Source organism: Anolis carolinensis, chromosome 1 (assembly GCF_035594765.1).
Source record: "Anolis carolinensis isolate JA03-04 chromosome 1, rAnoCar3.1.pri, whole genome shotgun sequence".
Taxonomy (NCBI): Eukaryota; Metazoa; Chordata; class Lepidosauria; order Squamata; family Dactyloidae; genus Anolis; species Anolis carolinensis.
Genome location: NC_085841.1, coordinates 358,481,189 through 358,504,434, shown reverse-complemented (window position 1 = coordinate 358,504,434; position 23,246 = coordinate 358,481,189). Strand labels below are relative to the sequence as shown.

Here is a 23,246-nt window from a genome sequence, read left to right as displayed (position 1 = left end):
ACGGGTGAATGCAGCTAGCTTTGAACACGTTGAGTGCATTTTTCTTCTAAGTCAGTGTCGTTGGACTGCAAATCCCAGCAGCCCTTGTCATCATAGGTGAGAAGTGATGGGAATTTCATTTCAACATCTAGAATTCCATATGACTCTCATTCCATCTTCTCTCTATATAAAAGTAAAAATATGTTTGGGTTGCTGTGAGTCTTCCAAGCTGTATGGCCATGTTCCAAAAGCATTCCTTTCTGACGTTTTGCCCACATCTATGGCAGGCATCCTCAGAGGTTGTGAGGTCTGTTGGAAACTGGGCGAGTGGGGTTTATATCAGTGGAATGTCCAGGGTGGGTGAAAAAACTCCTGTCTGTTTGAGGCAAGTGTGAATGTTGCAATTGGCCACCTTGATTAGCATTAAATGGCCTTGCAGCTTCAAAGCCTGGCTGCTTCCTGCCTGGGGGAATCCTTTGTTGGGATATGTTAGCTGGTCCTGATTGTTTCATGCCTGGAATTTCCCTGTTTTCTGAATGTTGCTCTTTATTCACTGTCCTGATTTTAGAGTTTTTTTAAAATAGCGGTAGCCAGATTTTGTTCATTTTCATGGTTCCCTCCTTTCATTTGAAATAGTTCACATGCTTTGTAAATGACTTCTCTGTGTAGTCTGCCATGGCGGTTGTTGGTCCAGCATGTTTGTTTGTTTGTTTGTTTGTCCGTTTGTACCACAAAGGCTGTTGCTAGATGAAGTTGTTCTCTGTGATGTCACTGGATTGGCTGTTGCTATGTTAAGGAGTCGCTGTTGCTAGGTGAAGTGGCCCCCTGCAATGTCACCGGGCCCCCTTCTACATTGCCATATAAAATCCAGATTGTCTGCTTTCAACTGGATTGTATGGCAATGTGTAGGCTCATACAATCCAGTTCAAAGCCGATAATCTTGGATGAGATACTGGATTATACGATAGTCTAGATCCAATCCAGAAGTGTTTTGGATTTTTAATTGTTTGGATTTTGGTATTTGCAGGTATGCTGGAGATGTGATCCAACTCTAAATGTGAGATTCATTTATGTTTCACTCACATCTTATACATGTACTTTTGTACAATATTTTTGATAATTGGAGGCATGAAACAAAGTTTATGTACATTGGACCTCCAGAAGGCAAACATGTCACTCTCTCAGCCATCCATGTGAATAATTTTGGGTTCTGGAATATTACGGATTTTGTTATTCCAAATATGGGATGCTCAACATGTAGTAATAACAACTAAATGCCTTTTAAAATGTACTTGTCTTGTTTTTAATATACATATGTCAATGGCCTATGCTTTCTTCTATGTATTTTATGTTATAGCCTACCACTAGCCTCGAGGAGGCATATGATGATGATGATGATGATGATGATGATGACACAGCAAACAAGATAGATATGCTGGATTTCGTATCACAAAATCACAAGACGAATACTTCCCAAGTGTCTAGGACTGTGTGATGTATTTTCGGATGATGCGCGCAGATCCCAGTAGGGTGGCCTTTTGCAGTTGGCAGATTGTAATTTTGTCAATGTCTATTGTTTCCAAATGCCGGTTGACATCTTTTGGCACGGCACCCAGTGTGCCGATCACCACCGGGACCACCTGTACTGGTTTCTGCCAGAGTCTTTGAAGTTCAATCTTGAGGTCCTGATAGCGGCTGAGTTTTTCCTGTTGTTTTTTGTCAATGCGACTGTCACCTGGGATGGCAACATCAATGATCCAAACCTTTTTCTTTTCCACAACTGTGATGTCTGGTGTGTTGTGTTCCAGAACTTTGTCAGTCTGGATTCGGAAGTCCCACAGTATTTTTGCATGCTCATTTTCCAATACTTTTGCAGGTTTGTTATAGCCTACTACTAGCCTCGAGGAGGCATATTATTATTATTATTATTATTATTATTATTATTATTATTATTATTATTTTCATTGAGGAGAAATGGGTAAAAATTGTTGTTGTTGCTGTTATTACTATTTATATTTTGCCTCAGAAGTAGGATTTTCTTAGGTCCCTTCCACACTGCCATATACAATCCGAATTATCTACTTTGAACTGGCTTACATGGCAGTATAGACAAATATAATCCAGTTCAAAGCAGATAATGGGGATTATCTGCTTTGACAATCTGGATAATATGGCAGTGAGGCGGCCTTGGTTTGGTCATTCCTTTCTATCAGAGAGCAGGCTGTTCCCCATATTTATTCATTTTTCAATTGCCAGCTTAAAGCGTATCTATTTGTACAAGCCTCCCTTCCAGGAAATAAGCAGGTGCCTTATTCATCTGTTTGTTTTGGTGCTTATTACATTTTAATCAACTTTTTAAATTTATTCAAGCCTACATAATGCATGCATAAAGTAAATCCTGTTATTGTTGTGTGCCTTCAAGTCATTTCTGACTTTGGGTGACCATCAGGCGATCCAATCATGGGGTTTTCTTGACAAAATGCATTCAGAGTGGGTTTGCACTGGCCTTCCTTTGAGGTTGAGAGAGCGTGACTTACGCATGGCCACCCAGTAGGCTTCCCTGATTGAAAGGGGATTCAAACCCTGGTTTCCCAGTGTCTTAATCCAGCCCACAAACAACTATATTAGTTGCCTCTCGAATATAAATCTGCACCACCCTTTTTGGCAAAGATTAGACTATGCAATAATTGTGCAACTAATTGCGTGTCTGTAAATGTGGGCACTGTTTCAGCAATGCCAGTCAATAAAAAATGTCCCATTAAAGGCACCAATAAATTGTCATGCACCATCCAAGAACACACAGCTACGCATATGTCAGTTACACTTGCAAAACTCTTCTTGCTTAACTGAATACCGATATTATTCCAGGGTCAAAACAATGCAACTGCATACATTTGGGCACATACATGCGCCTAAAACCCAACCCCGAATGCCAAACAATGTCTTAGAGCTTTATAATTGTGTATTTGTCATTTGTGATTTTAGCCACTTAATGGTATGTAGATTGCTTGCTGCCCTGAATTCCTGTGAGGAAGGGCAGGGTATACATTGAATTAACAAACCAGTTTAGGAAATGAATGTATGTTTTCACCTTGAGTTTCAATCCTAGTGGGAGAGAGGTTGTTATAAAAATGTTGAATGCCCACAACACTAATGTTTTCACATTTAAAAAAAATGAAATTGTATTACAGTAGAATCTCACTTATCCAAGCTTCTGGATTATCCAAGCCATTTTTGTAGTCAATGTTTTCAATATATCGTGATATTTTAGTGCTAAATTCGTAAATACAGTAATTACAACATAACATTACTTCGTATTGAACTACTTTTTCTGTCAAATTTGTTGTAAAACGTGATGTTTTGGTGCTTAATTTGTAAAATCATAACCTAATTTGATGTTAATAGGCTTTTCCTTAATCTCTCCTTATTATCCAACATATTCGCTTATCCAACGTTCTGCCGGCCCGTTTATGTTGGATAAGTGAGACTCTACTGTACTTACAACCTGTATCGCTTCCAGTTACAGTAGAGTCTCACTTATCCAAACTAAATGGGCCGGCAGAAGCTTGGATAAGCGAATATCTCACAATGTATTGAAAACATTGACTACAAAAATGCGTTGGATAATCCAGAACGTTGCATAAGCGAGTGTTGGATAAGTGAGACTCTACTGTATACATACACTGGAGACCCCATGGTACAAGGTTTACTTGGCAGGATCTGTTCAGAGGTTTGTCTTTGCTTCCTCTGAGGCTGAGAGAGTGTGACTTACCTGAGATCACCTGCTAGATTTTGATGGATTCAAACCCTAGAGTAATAGTCCAATGTTCAAACCTCTATGCCAAGCTGGCTATAGGGTCTGCAAAAACACTCAGAGACCTACTTTACTTACCTCTCATCACCAGTGGCAGTATTATCAACAAAATACAGCAGGTGATGACTTCCCAGTGCCAGAAACCAGTTGGTCCAGTGCTCATTTAGGGCAACATGCTTTGCACATAAACCTCTTTCTTCTGGGGATTAGGTCTTGCTGACTCGTCTTCAGTAGTTCACCTGCAAGACAAGGGAGCCCTGAGTCTGAGGAGTTCCAGGCAAAAGGCACATGGGAAGGTTTCACAAGGCAAGGTGTACAACTACACAACTCCTTTGTGCCTGCTTGGCGCTGTCACAGTCATTCCACTTGTGTCTCTAAGGAAATGGCTTGAAATCAGATTTGGACATTTGGGACATGGGATAAATACATGTGTGTGTATTTGTATATGTGATGCACGCATGTGCATACACAGTAGAGTCTCACTTATCCAACATAAACGGGCCGGCAGAATGTTGGATAAGTGAAAATGCTGGATAATAAGGAGGGATTAAGGGAAAGCCTAGTAAACGTCAAATTACATTATGATTTTACAAATTAAGCACCAAAACATCATGTTTTACAACAAATGGACTGAAAGGTTGCCGGTTCGAATGTGGGGAGCGGGGTGAGCTCCCGCTGTTAGTCCCAGCTTCTGCCATCCTAGCAGTTTGGAAACATGCAAATGTGAGTAGATCAATAGGTACCACTCCGTCGGGAATCTAAGGGCGCTCCATGCAGGAAGCAGCCTCCCCAACACCTGGGCAATAGTGTGTGTGTGTGTGTATACACACACAGACACAAACACATCTGCACACACACATAATACTACTGCTACTACTTTTTATTACTTACCTGACTACTCTGAAGGTAGAGTTAAAAAACAGTAGATAAAAACATAACAGTACATGGAAAGAGAAATCCATTTACAACATATAGATTAAAAACCCATAGACAAGATTAAAATGCACAATAAAAACAACCATAGCTGAAAAATGTCCATCTAAAATGCATAGTTGTGTGTATGTGTATGTATCAGTGTGTGTGCATATATACACATGTGCATACATATTAGTAATACTTTTTATTTCTTGCCTACGTCTCTCCAAAATATCAAGTGAGTTACAACAGTTAAAAGTTTACAAAAGCTAAAACCAATCATAGCTATAAAATATCAATCTAAAAATTAATAGGTATGAGTATATGCTCATATGTGTCTGTGTATATATATGTATGTGTGTATATACATTTATAAATGTGTGTTAGGTGTATAATGTTTATATATATTTGTATGTATATATCTGTACGTGTGTGCATATATGTGTGTATACATATTTGTTTATATGTGTTTGTTATCTGTATATGTGTTTATATATATTTGTATGTACAGTAGAGTCTCACTTATCCAACATAAATGGGCTGGCAGAATGTTGGATAAGCGAATATGTTGGATAATAAGGAGGCATTAAGGAAAAGCCTATTGAACATCAAATTAGGTTATGATTTTACAAATTAAGCACCAAAACATCATGTTATACAACAAATTTGACAAAAAAGTCGTTCAATACGCAGTAATGCTATGTAGTAATTACTGTATTTACAAATTTAGCACCAAAATATCATGATATATTGAAAACATTGACTACAAAAATGTGTTGGATAATCCAGAATGTTGGATAAGCGAGTGTTGGATAAATGAGATTCTACTGTATATATATATATGAGTGTGTGCATATATGTGTGTATACAGTTAAAAGTTTGCAATAGCTAAAATCAATCATAGCTATAAAATATCAGTCTAAAAATTAATAGATATGAGTATATGCTCATATACGTGTCTGTGTATATGTGTGTATATATGTATGTGTGTCCATATATATATGTGTGTATATATATATTTGTTTATATATGTGTGTGTTATGTGTATATGTATATGAGTTTTTATATATGTGTGTGTATATGTGTGTATACATATTTGTTTATATATGTTTGTTATGTGTATGTTTATATATGTTTGTATGTATATATATGTATGTGTGCATATATATGTGTATACATATTTTATATGTGTGTGTTATGTGTATATGTGTGTATATATGTGTGTGTGCATGTGTGTACTGTGTGCATATATGTTTAATATATGTATATTATGTGGACGTGTATATATATATATATATGTGCATATATGTGTGTTTTGTGTTGTATATATGTGTATGCATATATATGTGTGTATATATTCACACACACATCTACATCTTTTAGGTCAGTGATGGCCAACCTATGACACGCGTGTCAGCACTAACACGCCTAGCCATTTTTGCTGACACGCTGCTGCATGCAGATTGATTGGATGACTAATGTCTTTTGTGGCCAAATTTGGTGTGATTTGGTCCAGTGGTTTTGTTGTTTACTCCATGGGAATTATGCACATTACATTTATATATATGGATGGATAATTATTATATCAGTCTATTATTATTATTCTATTATTATTGTGGTATATTATCATATTATTACTATTATATTATTATTATTATATTATTAATTATTCATGACTACATTGAAACTAGAATAGAGAGAAATCAGCGTGGAAACTTCAAGAGGTACCATAGATTGTTGTACATGGAAATAATGGTAGTACAGTAGAGTCTCACTTATCCAACATAAACAGGCCGGCAGAACGTCGGATAAGCGAATATGTTGGATAATAAGGAGGGATTAAGGAAAAGCCTATTAAACATCAAATTAGGTTATGATTTTACAAATTAAGCACCAAAACATCATGTTTTACAACAAATTTGAAAAAGCAAATTTGCAGTAATGTTATGTTGTAATTACTGTATTTACGAATTTAGCACCAGAATATTATGGTATATTGAAAACATTGACTACAAAAATGGCTTGGATAATCCAGAAACTTGGATAAGCGAGGCTTGGATAAGTGAGACTCTACTGTATATGTGTGTTATGTGCATGTGTGTGCATATATATCTTTATATATGTGTGTGTTCTGTATATATGTTATGTATGTTCATATATGTGTGTTATGTTTATGTGTGTATATTTGTTTATATGTTATCTATATATATAAAAGAGTGATGGCATCACGGCGACCCACAAAACAACAAAACTACAGGCCCCCCAACCTCGAAATTTGACAACACAACCCATCATCCACGCCTTTAGGTTGATACAACAAAAAGAAAAGAAAAATAAAGTCCTAATTAGAGAGGAATAATTGCCTTAATCCAATTGCTGCCAGTTAGAAGGCTAAGCTCCTCCAACTTGGTCTCCTAGCAACCCAATAAAAAACACTAAAAATTAATACAATAAAATACTATAATAACAGAAAATAACTAAAAATAATACAAGAAAATAATAAAATATAATAAATAGAAATATAACTTACAATAAAATTAATAAAAAAATGAAAATAACGTCAAATAAAAATTACACAACAATTTTTAACCAATACCACCACCACTTTGCCACAGCAATGCGTGGCCGGGCACAGCTAGTGCGTATATATATGTGTGTATATGTGTGCAAATATGTGTTTATATATGTGTGTGCATATATGTGTGTTCTATGTATATGTGTTGTGTGTATGTATTTGTTTGTATGTATATATGTGTATATATATGTGTGCATGTTTATGTGTGTGTGCGTGTGCATATATATTTGTTTACATATGCGTGTTATGTGTATACAGTAGAGTCTCACTTATCCAACGTAAACGGGCCGGCAGAACATTGGATAAGCGAATATGTTGGATAATAAGGAGAGATTAAGGAAAAGCCTATTAAACATCAAATTAGGTTATGATTTTACAAATTAAGCACCAAAACATCATGTTATACAACAAATTTCACAGAAAAAGTAGTTCAATACACAGTAATGCTATGTAGTAATTACTGTATTTACGAATTTATCACCAAAATATCATGATTTATTGAAAACATTGACTACAAAAGTGCGTTGGATAATCCAGAACGTTGGATAAGTGAGACTCTACTGTATATGTGTATTGGTGTATATATGTGTGTGTGTGTGAATACATTCGCACGTACATATACACTAAATACACACACACTTTTATCTTACAGGTTATGCCTTGGGCTGCAACCGGCATCAAGGCAACCAGAAACCGACCAAGAAGGAGAAGGCGGGGGGAGCAAGAGGGCCGCGCGCTGCTTGCTGGGAAACGTAGTCTTTTCCTGAGAGCCGCCTTCCTCGGGGATACAGCGTTGGGACTCCATTTCCCGGCGAGCAGCGCGGCGGAGGGGGGCGTGGCTTCCCCGGCAGGAGCGTCCGTGACGCCGCCGCCGGGTTGACCAATCGGAGCGGGAGGGGATGATGTCACCCGCGGGCTTGTAAGGCTCGGCGGCGGCTTGGCCGGAGGAAGAAGCGAAGGAGAAGGCAGCGGAGGCGGCGGCAGTGGAAGAGCCGCAGCTGGAGCCGCGGGAGGCGGGGAGGGCGAGTGAGCTGGCTCCCTGGGCGTCCCTCCGGGGCTCCGGCGAGGAGGATGCACAGCGAAGGCTGCGGCAGGTAAGGGCGCCTCCCTCAGCCCCATTCATTTTGCGCACGATGCCTGAGGGAAGAGGAAGAGGTGTTTTGGGCTTCATCTCCCACCGTTCCTCACAGCCTCAGGCCCCTTCCTTTTTCCCCTCAGCCGCTTAAGCGGCTGAGGGGTAAAAAGGAAAGGGCCTGAGGCTGTGAGGAACGGTGGGAGATGAAGCCCAAAACACCTGGAAGGAGAACCCAAGTTGGATTCCCTCAGGCAGGAAGCAGCCAGGCTTCGATGCTGCAAGGCCATTCCATGCTCTCAAGGTGGCCAATTGCAACATTCATCTGAATCCATAATGGATAATTATGGGTTTATATAGCTGTGTGGAAGGGCCCTGAGTCTTTATCTGCAAAGGGATGAGTCTGTGTGTATGTCTCTATAAATTGGGATGTTTTCATTGAAGCACCGCTTTCTTCTTCTTACTCTGCGTTATCTCTACTGCAGGAGACTCAAAGTGGCTAAACCCGCCTTCAATCTCTTCTCCACTGTCCAATTTAGTCTTTATTTATTTATTTATTTATTACATTTATAATAAATGATATATAATATAATAAAGTCACCCCGGAGGGGACTCAGAGCGGCTTACAAATTAAATGTACATAAAATATATTATTAGGAGAGCACAATATAAACATTAAATTACTATATTGTACTATATCATTGTATGGTACTATTATTAGTAATATTACATTTAATATATAATATGTAATTAATATTATTATATTATTATTAGTATGTATTATAAATAATATATAATAAATAGAGTCACCCCGGAGGGGACTCAGAGAGGCTTACAAATCAAATGTACATAAAATATATTATTAGGAGAGCACAATATAAACATTAAATTACTATATTGTACTATATCATTGTATGGTACTATTATTAGTAATATTACATTTAATATATAATATGTAATTAATATTATTATTATATTATTAGTGTGTATTATAAATAATATATAATAAATAAAGTCACCCCGGAGGGGACTCAGAGCGGCTTACAAATTAAATGTACATAAAATATATTATTAGGAGAGCACAATATAAACATTAAATTACTATATTGTACTATATTATTGTATGGTACTATTATTAGTAATATTACATTTAATATATAATATGTAATTGATATTATTATATTATATTATTATTAGTATGTATTACAAATAATATATAATAAATAAAGTCACCCTGGAGGGGACTCAGAGCGGCTTACAAATTAAATGTACATAAAATATATTATTAGGAGAGCACAATATAAACATTAAATTACTATATTGTACTATATCATTATATGGTAGTATTATTAGCAATATTACATTTAATATATACTATATAATTAATATTATATTATTATTAGTATAATATTGTATTACATTATAATATTATTATCAATATTATAAGTATATACAATATATTCAATCTCTTCTCCCATGTCCAGTTTAGTCTTTATTTATTTATTTATTATTTATTACATTTATATTCCGCTCTTCTCACCCCGGAGGGGACTCAGGGCGGCTTACAAATCAAACTTACATAGAGTATATTATTAGGATATAGCACAATATTAGCATTAAATTACTATATTGTACTATATCATTATATGGTAGTATTATTAGCAATATTACATTTAATATATACTATATAATTAATATTATATTATTATTAGTATAATATTGTATTACATTATAATATTATTATCAATATTATAAGTATATACAATATATTCAATCTCTTCTCCCATGTCCAGTTTAGTCTTTATTTATTTATTTATTATTTATTACATTTATATTCCGCTCTTCTCACCCCGGAGGGGACTCAGGGCGGCTTACAAATCAAACTTACATAGAGTATATTATTAGGATATAGCACAATATTAGCATTAAATTACTATATTGTACTATATCATTATATGGTAGTATTATTAGCAATATTACATTTAATATATACTATATAATTAATATTATATTATTATTAGTATAATATTGTATTACATTATAATATTATTATCAATATTATAAGTATATACAATATATTCAATCTCTTCTCCCATGTCCAGTTTAGTCTTTATTTATTTATTTATTATTTATTACATTTATATTCCGCTCTTCTCACCCCGGAGGGGACTCAGGGCGGCTTACAAATCAAACTTACATAGAGTATATTATTAGGATATAGCACAATATTAGCATTAAATTACTATATTGTACTATATCATTATATGGTACTATTATTAGCAATATTACATTTAATATATTAGCCCCAGCTCCTGCCAACCTAGCAGTTCGAAAACATGCAAATGTGAGTAGATCAGTAGGTACCGCTCCGGCGGGAAGGTAATAGCGCTCCCTGCAGTTATGCCGGCCACATGACCTTGGAGGTGTCTATGGACAATGCCGGCTCTTCGGCTTAGAAATGGAGATGAGTACCAACCAACCCCCAGAGTCCGTCACAACTGGACTTAATGTCAAGGGAAACCTTTACCTTTACTATATACTATATAATTAATAATATTATTTTATATTATTATTAGTATAATATTGTATTACATTATAATATTATTATCAATATTATAAGTATATACAATATATTCAATCTTTTCTCCCATGTCCAGTTTAGTCTTTCTTTATTTATTTATTTATTACATTTATATCCAGCTCTTCTCACCCCGAAGGGGACTCAGAGCTGCTTATAAATCAAATGTACATACAGTATATTATTAGAATATAACACAATATAAGCATTAAATTACTATATTGTACTATATTATTATATGGTAATATTATTAGTAATGTTACATTTAATATATAATATATAATTAATATTATATTATATTGTTATTAGTACAGTATTGTATTACATTATCATATTATTATCAATATTATAAGGATATACAATATATTAAATATTATATTATTAATATAATATTGTATGACATAATATTATTATCAATGTTATAAATATATACAATACATTATGTTTTTATACATTATTGAATATATATATGTATGTAAAACTAGCATAGCATGTTGCTATGGCACAGGAGACTTTGGAAAGGATGCATATTGCCCAGTAGTAGATCCTCTTTAATGCCTGAGCCGAAACCAAATGCCAACCCTAAACCTCTCCCTTTCCTATTCAAATCAATGCAAACCATAGGGATATGTTTTATCTTTGCATGACACAAAGTTGTGAGGAAATATCACCTCCTGAAAAGGATTCAAGACAAGGATGGTTTTCTGTTCATAATGTGGGAAAGCACACTCTAAATCTTACCCCAACCCTCTATGTTCATAGTATGGGAAAGCACACCCTTATCCCAACCCTCTGAAAAATATAATATGTTATATCCAACATTTGACAATTGGGCAATATCTTTCTTGGTGCCCTTCCAAATAATTTGATATTTAGATCCCTTTCCACCAGTCTAATTGCGGGAGGGGTCTGCCTGTGGAAGGACCCCAAACCGGCACTGCTTTTCTCAACCCAGCCTCCATCTTCCTCCTGTTCTTCCCCACCCACACTATTCTTTTTTAGGGTCTTGCTTCCCGTTGTTTCCTTTACAATAGGATGCTCGTTTAATATATCTTTGGGTGGTCCTCCTCCTTTTCTTGCTGCGGGGATAAATCAGGGGTACAATGGCTTGTGTGACATGTAAACCCCCCCCCCCCCAACGAATACGCTCATTTTCATTATTTCCCCCCTGTGTGCCCTACTGTCTCTGTGCAGCAGTAATAATAATAAAAATGAGAAACATCACCCCAGTTGAGGAGGTTTGAAGGAGACTCTGCAACAGGAGAGAGAAAGAGGAAGGGGCCCTGGAAATGTAGTTGCTATGGTAACCCATGCTCTTGAAATCACTGCCTTCCGTGGATCTGGATTTTGAGGAGGGGGCTGCCGGGTACCAGCCGTGCCCAATAACTGTGGATGGGTGTGACTGGTCTCTTATTTATTTCCCTGCCTTTTGAAAGGTGAGATTGGTATGTCTTTGGAAAAGGGGACTTCGTAAACCTTCTGCAGATATTGCAAATATATATATAATATATATGGGGAGGGGGCTGAGTAACCTTGAATGCTTCTTTTGGTTCTTTTCCTTCCTTCATGAAAGGAGGGTCCTTGATTTGCAGGCATTTGGTAGGATAAAATGACAAAAATGAAAGGAAGTGGGAAAAAGAAGGGTGGCTCAACTGGGTGCCGGGTGATGCAAAGAATATTGTGAAAAGGAGGGATGGCTGGCACGTTTTTCTTGCTGTTGCTTGTGGGTGGGTTCCCCGCTCTGCGTATACCTATTCCTTTTTAAAGCCCATCTCCTGTGCGGATGCGTAGGCAGGCATCAGATGCATTCATTCCCCAGGGTGTTTCCTTCTCTATTCCTCGCCTTTCTTGCTGACTCCACTCCTCCATTGACACAGTTGTTCATCGGCACTTGTTGCGAGGGAGGTTTTCCTCCCCTTTTTTTTGCATAGCTTTGTTCTTCTTGCACAAGGTCTCCAGCATGTGTGTGTGGGGAGCAGCGTTGGGAAGCCTTGGGCGGAGGCTGAGACTATCAAAAGAAACTGGCAGAGCTGACTTGGGAAACGGAGGTTGCCATCTGTGTAACAGTGTTGGAGGCCAAATCCTGTCCAGCTGAAATACTGACCATGTAATGACCTTTGAAGATTGCTTGATAGTGCGGTGGTTATTCAGTGGGTACTGCAGCGCATTTTAAGACTGGATAAACAGAATTGGGGGACAGTCCAAGGTAAAGCCATGATTCTGTATCAGTGTACTCTACTGTAAACCACATCACATGGTAAAATCAATTCTGCAGAATGCAAATTTTATGGGGTACCCAAAGTGCTGTGCTGATGGGCATCCTGCAGCTGATTCTGGAACCGGTTCAAGGCCAGCCTCTATGGTGCACATGAGCACCATTCAGCCCCTGGTTCAAAGACTTTCAGTGTATCATCCGCACAGTGAAATTCATTTAATGCTCGTTGAAGATTGTTTGACAGTGTGGTGGTGATCCAGCATGTGCTGCAGCGCATTTTAAGACTGGATAAGCAGAATTGGGGGACAGTCTGAAATAAAGCCCTGACTGTATATCAGTGCACTCTACTATAAATCACATCGCATGGCGAAATCAATTTGTAGAATGCAAATTGCCAAGGGGTACCCGAAGTGCTGTGCTGATGTGCATATGTGCATTCTGCAGCTGATCAAGGCCAGCCTCTCTGGTGCATGTGAGCACCATCCAGCCCCGGTCCCAGGACTTTCAGTGTAATCATCCACACAATGAAACTTCTATCCACACTGGTTTCACCCCACATTAAGTGGTCAGTGTGGTTGTGTCCAGTGTCTGCTAATTACTTTATCATGTCGTATCAATAATGTACAGGTATGAAGTGTACCGCTTACACCAGACATTGGATTGATCCATAATGCAATATCAGAAAGCTGGTGATTTAAACAGATGTAAACATACCTTGGAATCTATTTAACATATTTTGTCAATGCCCAGACTTGTGGCCACAGCACAGGATATGTTAGCCTCTCCCTTGGTAGTACAAGGACCAGAGGTTTGCTAACCTAAATGGACTGTACCTGCCTTTCCTGAAAGAGGGGCTGTCTGGGTGGCTCTCCTTTCTCTCATTTTTTTCTTGGGATAGAGCAGGCATGAGTAAACTTCGGCCTTCCAGGTGTTTTGGACTTCAGCTCCCATAATTTCTAACAGCCAGTAAGCTGTCTTGGATTTCTGGGAGTTGAAATCCAAAATACTTGGAGGGCTGAAGTTTGCCCATGCCTGGATAGAGCCTTGAGGAGGCACTTAATAGAGGCATTGTGATTAATCTGGATATTGGACTCTTGAAGATGGTGTTCTTGATTCTACAGTAGGGCTCCCAGATTAGTTCCAGGAAAAGTCTCCTGTAATTTGGATCTTTACTTTGTCTTGGAACAGGATGGAACATGTCTTGAAATCTGCTTGGGAGGCCCTTCTCTCGTCCCACTGTCCTTACAGATTCATCTGTTGGGAACATGAGAGATGGGACCTTCTCAGTGGTTTTCTCAGACTATGGAACTCCCTTCCCAGAGAGGTCAGACTGGTATCTTATTCTCTTTCAACATACGGATGAAGATGTTTCCCTTTCAACAGGCTTTTGAGGACTGATTATACATAGCTTGTAGTGGTTTGAATATTGGAGTATGACTCTGGAGACCATGGACTTTTTCCTCACTTGGCCATGGAAGCACATTGGGTGACCTCGGATGAGCCATATCTTCTCAGTCCCAGAAACCCCTATGATAATTTGCCTTAGGGTTGCCATCAATGACATGAAGGCACACAGCAGCCCTGCCTAGGCAATGTGCTAGATTTTATTTATGTTGTGCTGTTTTTTAAAAAATATGGGTTATCTTTAACGAGTTTTTAATTTTAATAGTTTGATCTCTTTTTAACTTTTGTATTTTGTGGACTATTGAAAACTGCCTTGATTCTCAGATTGGAAAAAGCGTGGGATGATGATGCATCAAAGAGGATAAATATATGTGTACTTCCTCACTTTCCAAATCGCTATTTTCAGCCCTAGCTATCCCCACCCAACATGGCTGTTGTCTCCCCAAAAGTGTCCCTATTTCCCTTCCCTCTCCTTCCTACCAGCAAGGCAATAGCTTAATTAGGAGGTGATGGCTTTCGCCAATAATTGGGATTTAGAAGGTGAGGAAAGAAAAGTATCTTTGTCTTGCTTGACTGAACTTTACAGTACCTTGTCCTGTTTTAAGAGCTGCTAAGGATTAGTACTAAGTCCTGAATCCAATCTGGAAACTCTGTTCAGTGGGCAAACACGTGAGCATGATGCTTTCATTGCTATGACCCTCTGCTTGGATCTTCTCTCCATCTCTACGTTGGCTTTTGGTTCAGCATGTGGATACAACATGCAAGATTTGCCTTCATCTGGCATAAAGGCATAGATATATCACCTGGACAAGACGTTGGCTGGCGTTCCGTAATATTCTGATCTTCACAGTTGGAAGGGAACAACATATGTTTACAATCCTTATCTCTTTCATGTTCACGATCTCTGTGGATTACCTAAAGATGCCCCTCTGCCTTTATATGGGGAGCAGAGCCTGGAATTGGCGGTTTGCCCTGCCACCTGTTGAGTTCAAAGACATGCTGGGAATTGAATTTGGCCTTCAGGGGCCTGCTCCGCATCTTGACCCAACATCATCATCTTCATCTAATGAGAGTCCAAGCATGATTTGCCCAAGATGCATTCACTTGTCTTTTTAGCAGATCACGATTTTTGTAGAACTCTCCTCCTCCAGCACACTTTTATTGAGTTGATTTTCTCTCTCTCGGCTTAGCCAACCATGCACAGAAATCAAGATAGTCCTGATGCTGGCATTTAATGATTTGTCTTGCACTTGATAATCACTTGACAATCTTATCCGATCCCTTCTGGTCAAATTACTGAAGGAGTCTCCTCCACACCCTGCTTCTTGCTTGGGGAAGAAAATCTTCCCAAACCATTGTGTTCTTTCTTCCCTTCTGGTTTCCCAAGGCATTGCTGCAATGTCCCTGGGTGCAGCTGTAGTTCCGAAGCAGAGGTCATGACTTTTTGGAGAGACTAGTTTGGTTCTGTGTACCTTCAAAGCATTTTCAATTTATGGTGAGCCTGTCATGAGGTCTTCTTGGACTGAGACGTGTGACTTGCTCAAAGCCAACCAGTGGATTTCTATGGCCAAGCAGGGAAGATCAGGAGCTACCTTGATTGTCATGTAAAAATAGTAATTGTATGTTGCAAGTCTGTCTTTTGATTTTGAAGAACGATCCAAGGTCCCTGGACCACCAAAGGAAACAGCAGGAGTTATCTCAGTAGTCATGCTATCATGGGCCTTGGGGAAAATCCAGATCCACACTGATGTTTATTTCTATATCAGAAAGGATTTTTAATCAAAGTAGAAGAGTTATGACTTCATAGTGGTATCATCTTGCTTGTTCCCAGCTCCTTAGTCCCAAATGGAAATGGGAGCCAATTGCCAGTTTTTGCAGCGGGGAGGAATAAGAGGTCAATAAAAGATCACCAATCACCTCTGAAGGATTGGTTGCGACATTGCAGAAGGTATTCAGATGTCTTGGACTTGTGTTGCCAGGGAATGAAGACCTGTGATCCAAGACTTGTGCAATTGCCTGCCTGAGGCCTTTCTTGGCTTCTAGACTTGGGAGATACCCAAGAGAGCTGTCAGCCAAGGGAGATGTTGAAAGAGCCTAGAGACAAACCTCTCCACCAAAAGGAAGAGCTAGGCATCTTGACAAGGCAAAGAGAGGCCTGCGATGACTTCCTCATCTTTTCAGGTTGCTTCTCATTTGTTTTTGCTTGCTCTTTAGAACTATAAAAATATCCTAGTCTATATTCTTCTGGGATTTTAATCCGGCAACTGCTTCCCTGTGTTCCAAGACCTTTTTTTCTGGTAATTTCTCCTACAGCTACTTTAATTGTCCAATTGATAATTTGAGGACTTTCTAAATTAAAAAATAAAGATACTTTTCCCTACCTGAATGGATTTGATCAAAAGGGAATTCAGGTTGTGACCAGGAGCAGAGGGGGCTTGACCTTAATGTCAGGCTCCCTCTTACACTTCTTTTGGTTCACCAGCCAGAGCCTGGAGAGAGAGAACAATATTACCATACCAGTCTGGAGAAATAAGTAAGACCAACCATGCTGGAAGGGATTAGACTGCCTGTTGGTCTGAAACAAGGTAGTCAATACCTTCTGGGAGAAGGTGTGGCAGCCACAAGCAAACCTGGAAGAGTTGGACAGAAGGATGAATTAGGAGGGAGGTAGGAGAGCCAAGGAGAAGCTGCCATGGATTTACATGTATATCATCAGTGTAGACTTAACACAGATGCCCTTTTCTGATGACCAGGCTGCTCAGTTGGTGGCCTTCTAGATGTTATTAGACTGCAATTCTCATGATCCCTCACCACAGGCTATTCAGGATAGCAATTCATCAACATTTAGAGGGATGCAAACCCTTGTGAGTTTGAGATGACTTGAAGGCACATATCAACATTTCATTCATCTTTGCTGTTGAAAGACATCATTATAACTCAACAATCTGTGTTTTTAAACCAGTGGCATTCAACATTATGTACGCATGAAAGGGCATTAATTTTCTGTTGCCAATGACATCTCTTTGGTAAACTCCCTGCTCTGGATTTCCCTTTTCTCTCCAAATTGCCACTCTTCTGCAGAGCAGCTTTCCCTGTTACCAGCAGCAGCTGTCCCTCCGTTCTTCAAGTGAAGAAAATAATAGGGATGGCTAGCAAGCCTTTCTCCTTTGTCTCCTGTTGGCACCTCCCCGTTCCGTCTCCCAAACTATTCATTCTCCAAAATCATAGCTTAATTAGCCAGCCTGTTATGAAAATATAAGCCTGATGTTGGCGTTCTAGTTTTCTAGCATAGACGTGGCATGCAACTGTGATCATTATTTGCAATGAAAGGGTAGTTAAGTCATATTAACAGTAACAGGGATGCCCTTGGCTTCTCCTCTCTAGGGGAACTGCCCGCCGGCTTCTCGAAAATTGCTGGCCCCTTAAGCTGGGTGAAAGCTACCCGATTGCATGGCTTTTCCCAGCACCAAGCATCATCAAAAGTTATTAAGGCTGTGTGTTCTTACTCATACGGATCGAGGAAGGTGCCTGCGTTCTTGCTACCACTGGTGATACAGGTTTTGGGGAGGTGTCCTGGAGGGAATGTGTTGGGTAGAATAGGAATATCCCTTCAGGTGTATTATCAGTTGTGTTGCCAAGTTTCCAGAATGGCAAATTCATGCAAAATTGTCGATCACAAAGTTGGCTATTAACAAATTTGTGTTGTACCTGCCAGAGAAAAGTTTACTATTCCCCCTTATCCACGGATTCAAGATCCAGTTTCCCATGTTCAAAAAAATGTCAGCCTGTCTAGGTCATCCAGTGTAATTCTATGGTTGGCATTCAACCCAATTACAGTAGAGTCTCACTTAACCAATGTTCTGGATTATCCAACGCATTTTTGTAGTCAATATTTTCAATACATCGTGATATTTTGGTGTTAAATTCGTAAATACAGTAATTACTACATAGTGTTACTGCATATTGAACTACTTTTTCTGTGAAATTTGTTGTAAAACATGATGTTTTGGTGCTTAATTTGCAAAATCATAACCTAATTTGATATGTAATAGGCTTTTCCTTAATCCCTCCTTATCATCCAACATATTCGCTTATGCAGTGTTCTGCCGGCCCGTTTATGTTGGATAAGTGAGACTTGACTGTATAATGAAATTATGGGGCTTGCTATTATCCACAGTTTTAGCTACCCAAAGGGATCTAGCAACACATCTTCCATAGATATTGGGGCTGTTCCCTATTGATTTCACTTAAACTAACCATGTATTTCTTTTGTCTGAAATTCACATATTGTCCTCATTTATAAATTACAAAATTAACAAGTTCCCATCTTGATCAAGGATCCATAACCTAAATTTTTTTGTATCTGCTAAAGTTTGCCTCCAGGACACCTGTGGATACCAAAACCTGTGGATGTTACAAACCCCATTCTATACAAAGGCACAGTAAAATCGCATCCATATATAAATTGGAAAAATCAAAAATTACCATTTGGATTGGTTTGCTGTGAGTTTTCTGAGCTGTATGGCTATGCTCCAGAAGCATTCTCTCCTGATGTTTCGTCCACATCTATGGTAGGCATCCTCAGAGGTTGTTCGATCTGTTGGAAACTAAGCAAGTGGGGTTTATATATCTGTGGAATGATGACCAGGGTGGGAAAAAGAAATCTTATCTGTTGGAGGCAAGTGTGAATGTTGCAATTGGCCAGCTTGATTAGCATTGAATGGCGTTGCAGTTTCAAAGCCTGGCTTCTCCCTGCCTTAGGGAATCCTTTGTTGGGAGGTGTTAGCGGGCCCTGATTGTTTCTTGTCTGGAATACCCTTGTTTTCAGAGTGGTTTTTTATTAGTGGTAGCCAGATTTTGTTCATTTTCATGGTTTCCTCCTTTCTGTTGAAATTATCCACATGTGAATTTTAGTGGCTTCTCTGTGTATTCTGATATGGTGAGAGTGGTCCAGTATTTCTGTGTTCTCAATATGCTGTGTCCTGGTTGATTCATCATTTGGATTAAAAAAAAATAAAGAAATGGGCTGGGTTAATCAGTGGATTCAGAATAAAGAGGAACGTCTAAAAAGCAGTTTCTCAAATCTATGTAAAAGCGAACACCTTCTAACCTTGGAATGGGGGACATCCTGTATAGCAGAGCACATCCTCCATCCCTATAAGGGACAAGCTTTCCAGGCCTTTAAGTGGGGGTATCCCTTATAATAAGGGGCACCTGTCACCCCTAATTACGACACAGAATGTAAGTGCTATTTATTTAATGCTTTAGTGTTTGATGCCATTTGTCTACCGTGCCTTAAACTTCAGTGTATCTTACCTAGTTTCGGCTGGCAGTACTTGATCATTGCAGGTTCATAATTTTAGGACAAGCCTTCTAGATATTTTGGGCTCCACCTGCTATTAACCCTAGTCATCATGACCAGTGGCAAAGAGTTTGATTTCGCATTAAGCCTGACTTTCACATACAAGGTTTTCTTAACAAAATTTAGTCTAGTGAGCTTTGCCATAGCCTTGCTTTGAGGCTAAGAAAATCCTAAAATGTTTCTCCTGCCCTTTCAAAAGGAATTATTCTCCCCACCTTAAAAAAATCTAAATGTTTTGGAAATCTCTCATATCCAGAACCAGAATGCTGTATAGTGATTTGAATGTTGGGCTGTAACTCCAGAGACCAGGGTTCAAATCCATGCTCAGCCATGAAAACTCACTGGGTGACCTTGACCAAGCCACACTTTCAAAGGGAATCAAGGGAATACATGTACCTCGAAGAAATCTTGCCAAGAAAACCTTGCTATGTTTTCCACTTAGGATCACCACGGGTTGGAAATAACAACGTTCTTCCTTTGTTAAAATGAATAGTTTGTGAAGTTATGGTTAATCATAATGGCAGGAGTGGCAAATTGCTTTTTCCATGGAACTCTAGACAGTCCTTCGGGTGAGGTCACAACAGTTATTATGGTCCTGGTATTTTCTATCAGCTCAGCTCATTTCATTCTCATGTCCAAAATTATGTTCATTTCACTTAGGCTGCTATTCTGTATGTGTTCACTTACTGTCTGTGTAAGTACTGTATTGTTAAACATGTAAGTACTATTTTGCCTGGTGTACAGCAGATGTATTCAGTTCATGGCTGCATGCATGGAATTCCAGAAATGTGACCATTGCAGGTTGAATTAAAACCTTTCTTCATCCCAACTAGAGTTGAGTCATTGAATTATGTGGATTAGCTAAGCTATGTGTTGCCTCACCATTCGAAAATTGATTGAGTGTATAAACTTTATTTATTGTATATAATTAACCGATATTCTACTTTTCTCCCTTATGGGACTCTACTTGGGACCCACCAACAGGATTTGATCCATGCAGTTGCACTTTTGTGGGTGGTGCATAATTATGGAATCATGGGCCTCATAGTTTTAAAAGATCTTTAGCCTTTTCTGCTAAAGAGTGCTAATGTCTCAGCAAACTACAACTTCCAGAATTCCATAGCATTGAGCCCTGGCAGTTAAAGTGGAATTAATCTATACTAATTCTATAGTGTAGATGAACCCCTTGTCTTGTTATCTGTAGCAGCGGAGAACCAGCCTGTGTCTTCCTCTCTCCGTGACAGCCCTTGAGGTATTTAAGGAATCATGTCTCTTTAAATATTATATGAACTACTCACCCGTGACAGCTCTAGTTATCATGGTTTGGCTGACAGAATCAGTTGGTCCTCAGTTTTGTTTGAGAGGAAATGAGATGCAGCTCATTTTTGTCCACCTCCCCCACTGCAAAAGTTGGAGATGAGTGGATTGTTAATTCTTCCATCTGCAGAACGAGAGAGATGCTATAGCTCAAGGCCAGGGTGGGAACCAGTCATTTGAGAGAAACCCAGGGCTGTTATTGACTGCAGAGCTTATTGTGAATCCGCAAAGCTGGTATTTGCTGCATGACAGAAATGCTAACTTGGAGGTTTTGGGAATTGTGAGCTAAGGATACTTGTAAGCTAGGCAAGTCCTTCACATGGAGAAGGGACTTCATCCACGTCTCTGTCATGTTCAGATCAGTTCCGGCACTCATAAGAAGAGTTCTCCTAGATCTGAAGATGGGACTGACCTTATTTTTAATCGAAATGTATATCCCTTCCTGTATTCTGAGATGTCAAGGTGGCATGGTTAAAACTATACATGAAAGTATGTTGGGGTGAATTACCGAGACCTCAGAAGTATCAATGGGCATCCAAGTCGTTTTGTTATGGTGCGGCTTCAAGTCCTTTTCAATCTATGGTAACCCTATCATGGTGCTTTCTTGAGAAGATTTGTTCTCAAGAGGTTTGTCATTCCTTTCATAGAATCATAGAGTTCGAAGAGACCTCATGGGCCATCCAGTCCAACCCCCTGCCAAGAAGCAGGAAATCGCATTCAAAGCACCCCTGACAGATGGCCATCCAGCCTCTGCTTAAAAGCCTCCAAAGAAGGAGCCTCCACCACTTTGAAGCTGGGAGAGTATGACTTGCCCAATGGGTTTTGAGTGGGGATTTGAAGTTTGTTCTTCAGAGTCATAGTCTAAAGCTCAAATCACTGTGCCATGCTAGCTTTTCTAATGGGTTTGCGAAATATAATGATCTGTCAATTTGATGTAAACATTATTATTTACTCCCATTTTAGTGTACAGAGATAAGCAAGAAGGGGAGATGTTATAGGTTAGCTGGATTTAGAAAGTGAAATTGAGGGACCCTTTTGCTCAACCCTATACTAATACTATTAAGGGCCTAAAGGCATCAGAGCCTGTCCAATCTTTGAGATTAAATGAACAAATAAAAACCAATTGAAACAATATAGAAATGAAAACATTCTTGAAGCATAGTCAAATACCAATGTGATATTGTGTCATCCTTATGTTGATAGACACTATTTCTCTCAGTCAGGCGAAGCTGTTGGGCATCTGGATCAGCATCCAGGTTTAGCAATGGGCTGGATGATCGTCACCATGAGTTGAACCCTGCTGAAATGGAAACCAGTTCAGTAGTTCTCATGCTCAGCAACTAAATCCTTGGGTTTCCAGTTGAGTGGATCAGCCCAAGCTGCCCAATTGTCTGGTGGTCCAGTGGGGAAGATCCCAATATACGTACAAGATCTTGAAAGGTCAGCATCAGAGCTCTGGTTCCATTTCTTTTGCAACAACGCTCTCCGAGTTTTCTGATCTGCTCACTTTCAAGATCAGAGGCTGCCTTGAAAATGTCATCTGGCATCTCTGGAAATAGACGGCATACCTTTGCACCTGAGAATGACCTTGCCTTCCTTTCTTTCCTTGCCATCAATTCCATCTGAGAAACGGGGAGAGAATCGAATCAGGGAGTTGATTTCCCTTCACGCACCAAATTAAATCAGTTTGGCAAGAGCTAAAAATAGCCCCTCAATGCCATGGCTCATCACAGAAGTCGAAAGCAAAACTGTTGGCGCACTGGGAGCAACAGGAAAAGATGGGAAGAACGGATTGCGCTTGGGCAGAGAGCCAAGCAACTTACATATTGGTTGAAGACAGCTTGGGGACAGTGTTTGGAGATGAAGAGTGGTGTGGGTTCGGAGAGGAGAACTCGCTCGTTAAAAATAGACCAAGCTAGCAGTTCAGTTGGAAATTAAAATTGAATATTGAGATAACCTCATTGATTTAAATTGGTCTTTCAGTATTAACATTGCTTCAGAATTGAGGTGCTAAT

The 23,246-nt window shown here is 39.0% G+C and overlaps 1 protein-coding gene and 1 long non-coding RNA gene across 4 annotated transcripts in view; one reads left to right on the top strand and one right to left on the bottom strand.

Annotated features, from left to right (window-relative positions):
• LOC134295608 (uncharacterized) overlaps window positions 1–8,016 on the bottom strand; it is a 41,567-nt gene extending 33,551 nt beyond the window's left edge. Inside the window, exons 1-2 of the long non-coding RNA XR_010002236.1 lie at window positions 7,934–8,016; window positions 3,872–4,032 (exon numbers count right to left, since the gene is read on the bottom strand). This is a non-coding gene — a long non-coding RNA (uncharacterized LOC134295608). The remainder of the gene's footprint in view (window positions 1–3,871; window positions 4,033–7,933) is intronic.
• A 182-nt stretch (window positions 8,017–8,198) lies between these two features.
• daam1 (dishevelled associated activator of morphogenesis 1) overlaps window positions 8,199–23,246 on the top strand; it is a 188,273-nt gene continuing 173,225 nt past the window's right edge. For 2 of the 3 annotated variants that reach the window (XM_062968613.1, XM_062968612.1), the window contains exon 1: window positions 8,199–8,377. The gene's annotated coding sequence lies outside the window, so the exon portion shown is untranslated. The remainder of the gene's footprint in view (window positions 8,378–23,246) is intronic. The other variant, XM_062968611.1, reaches the window with a different exon arrangement.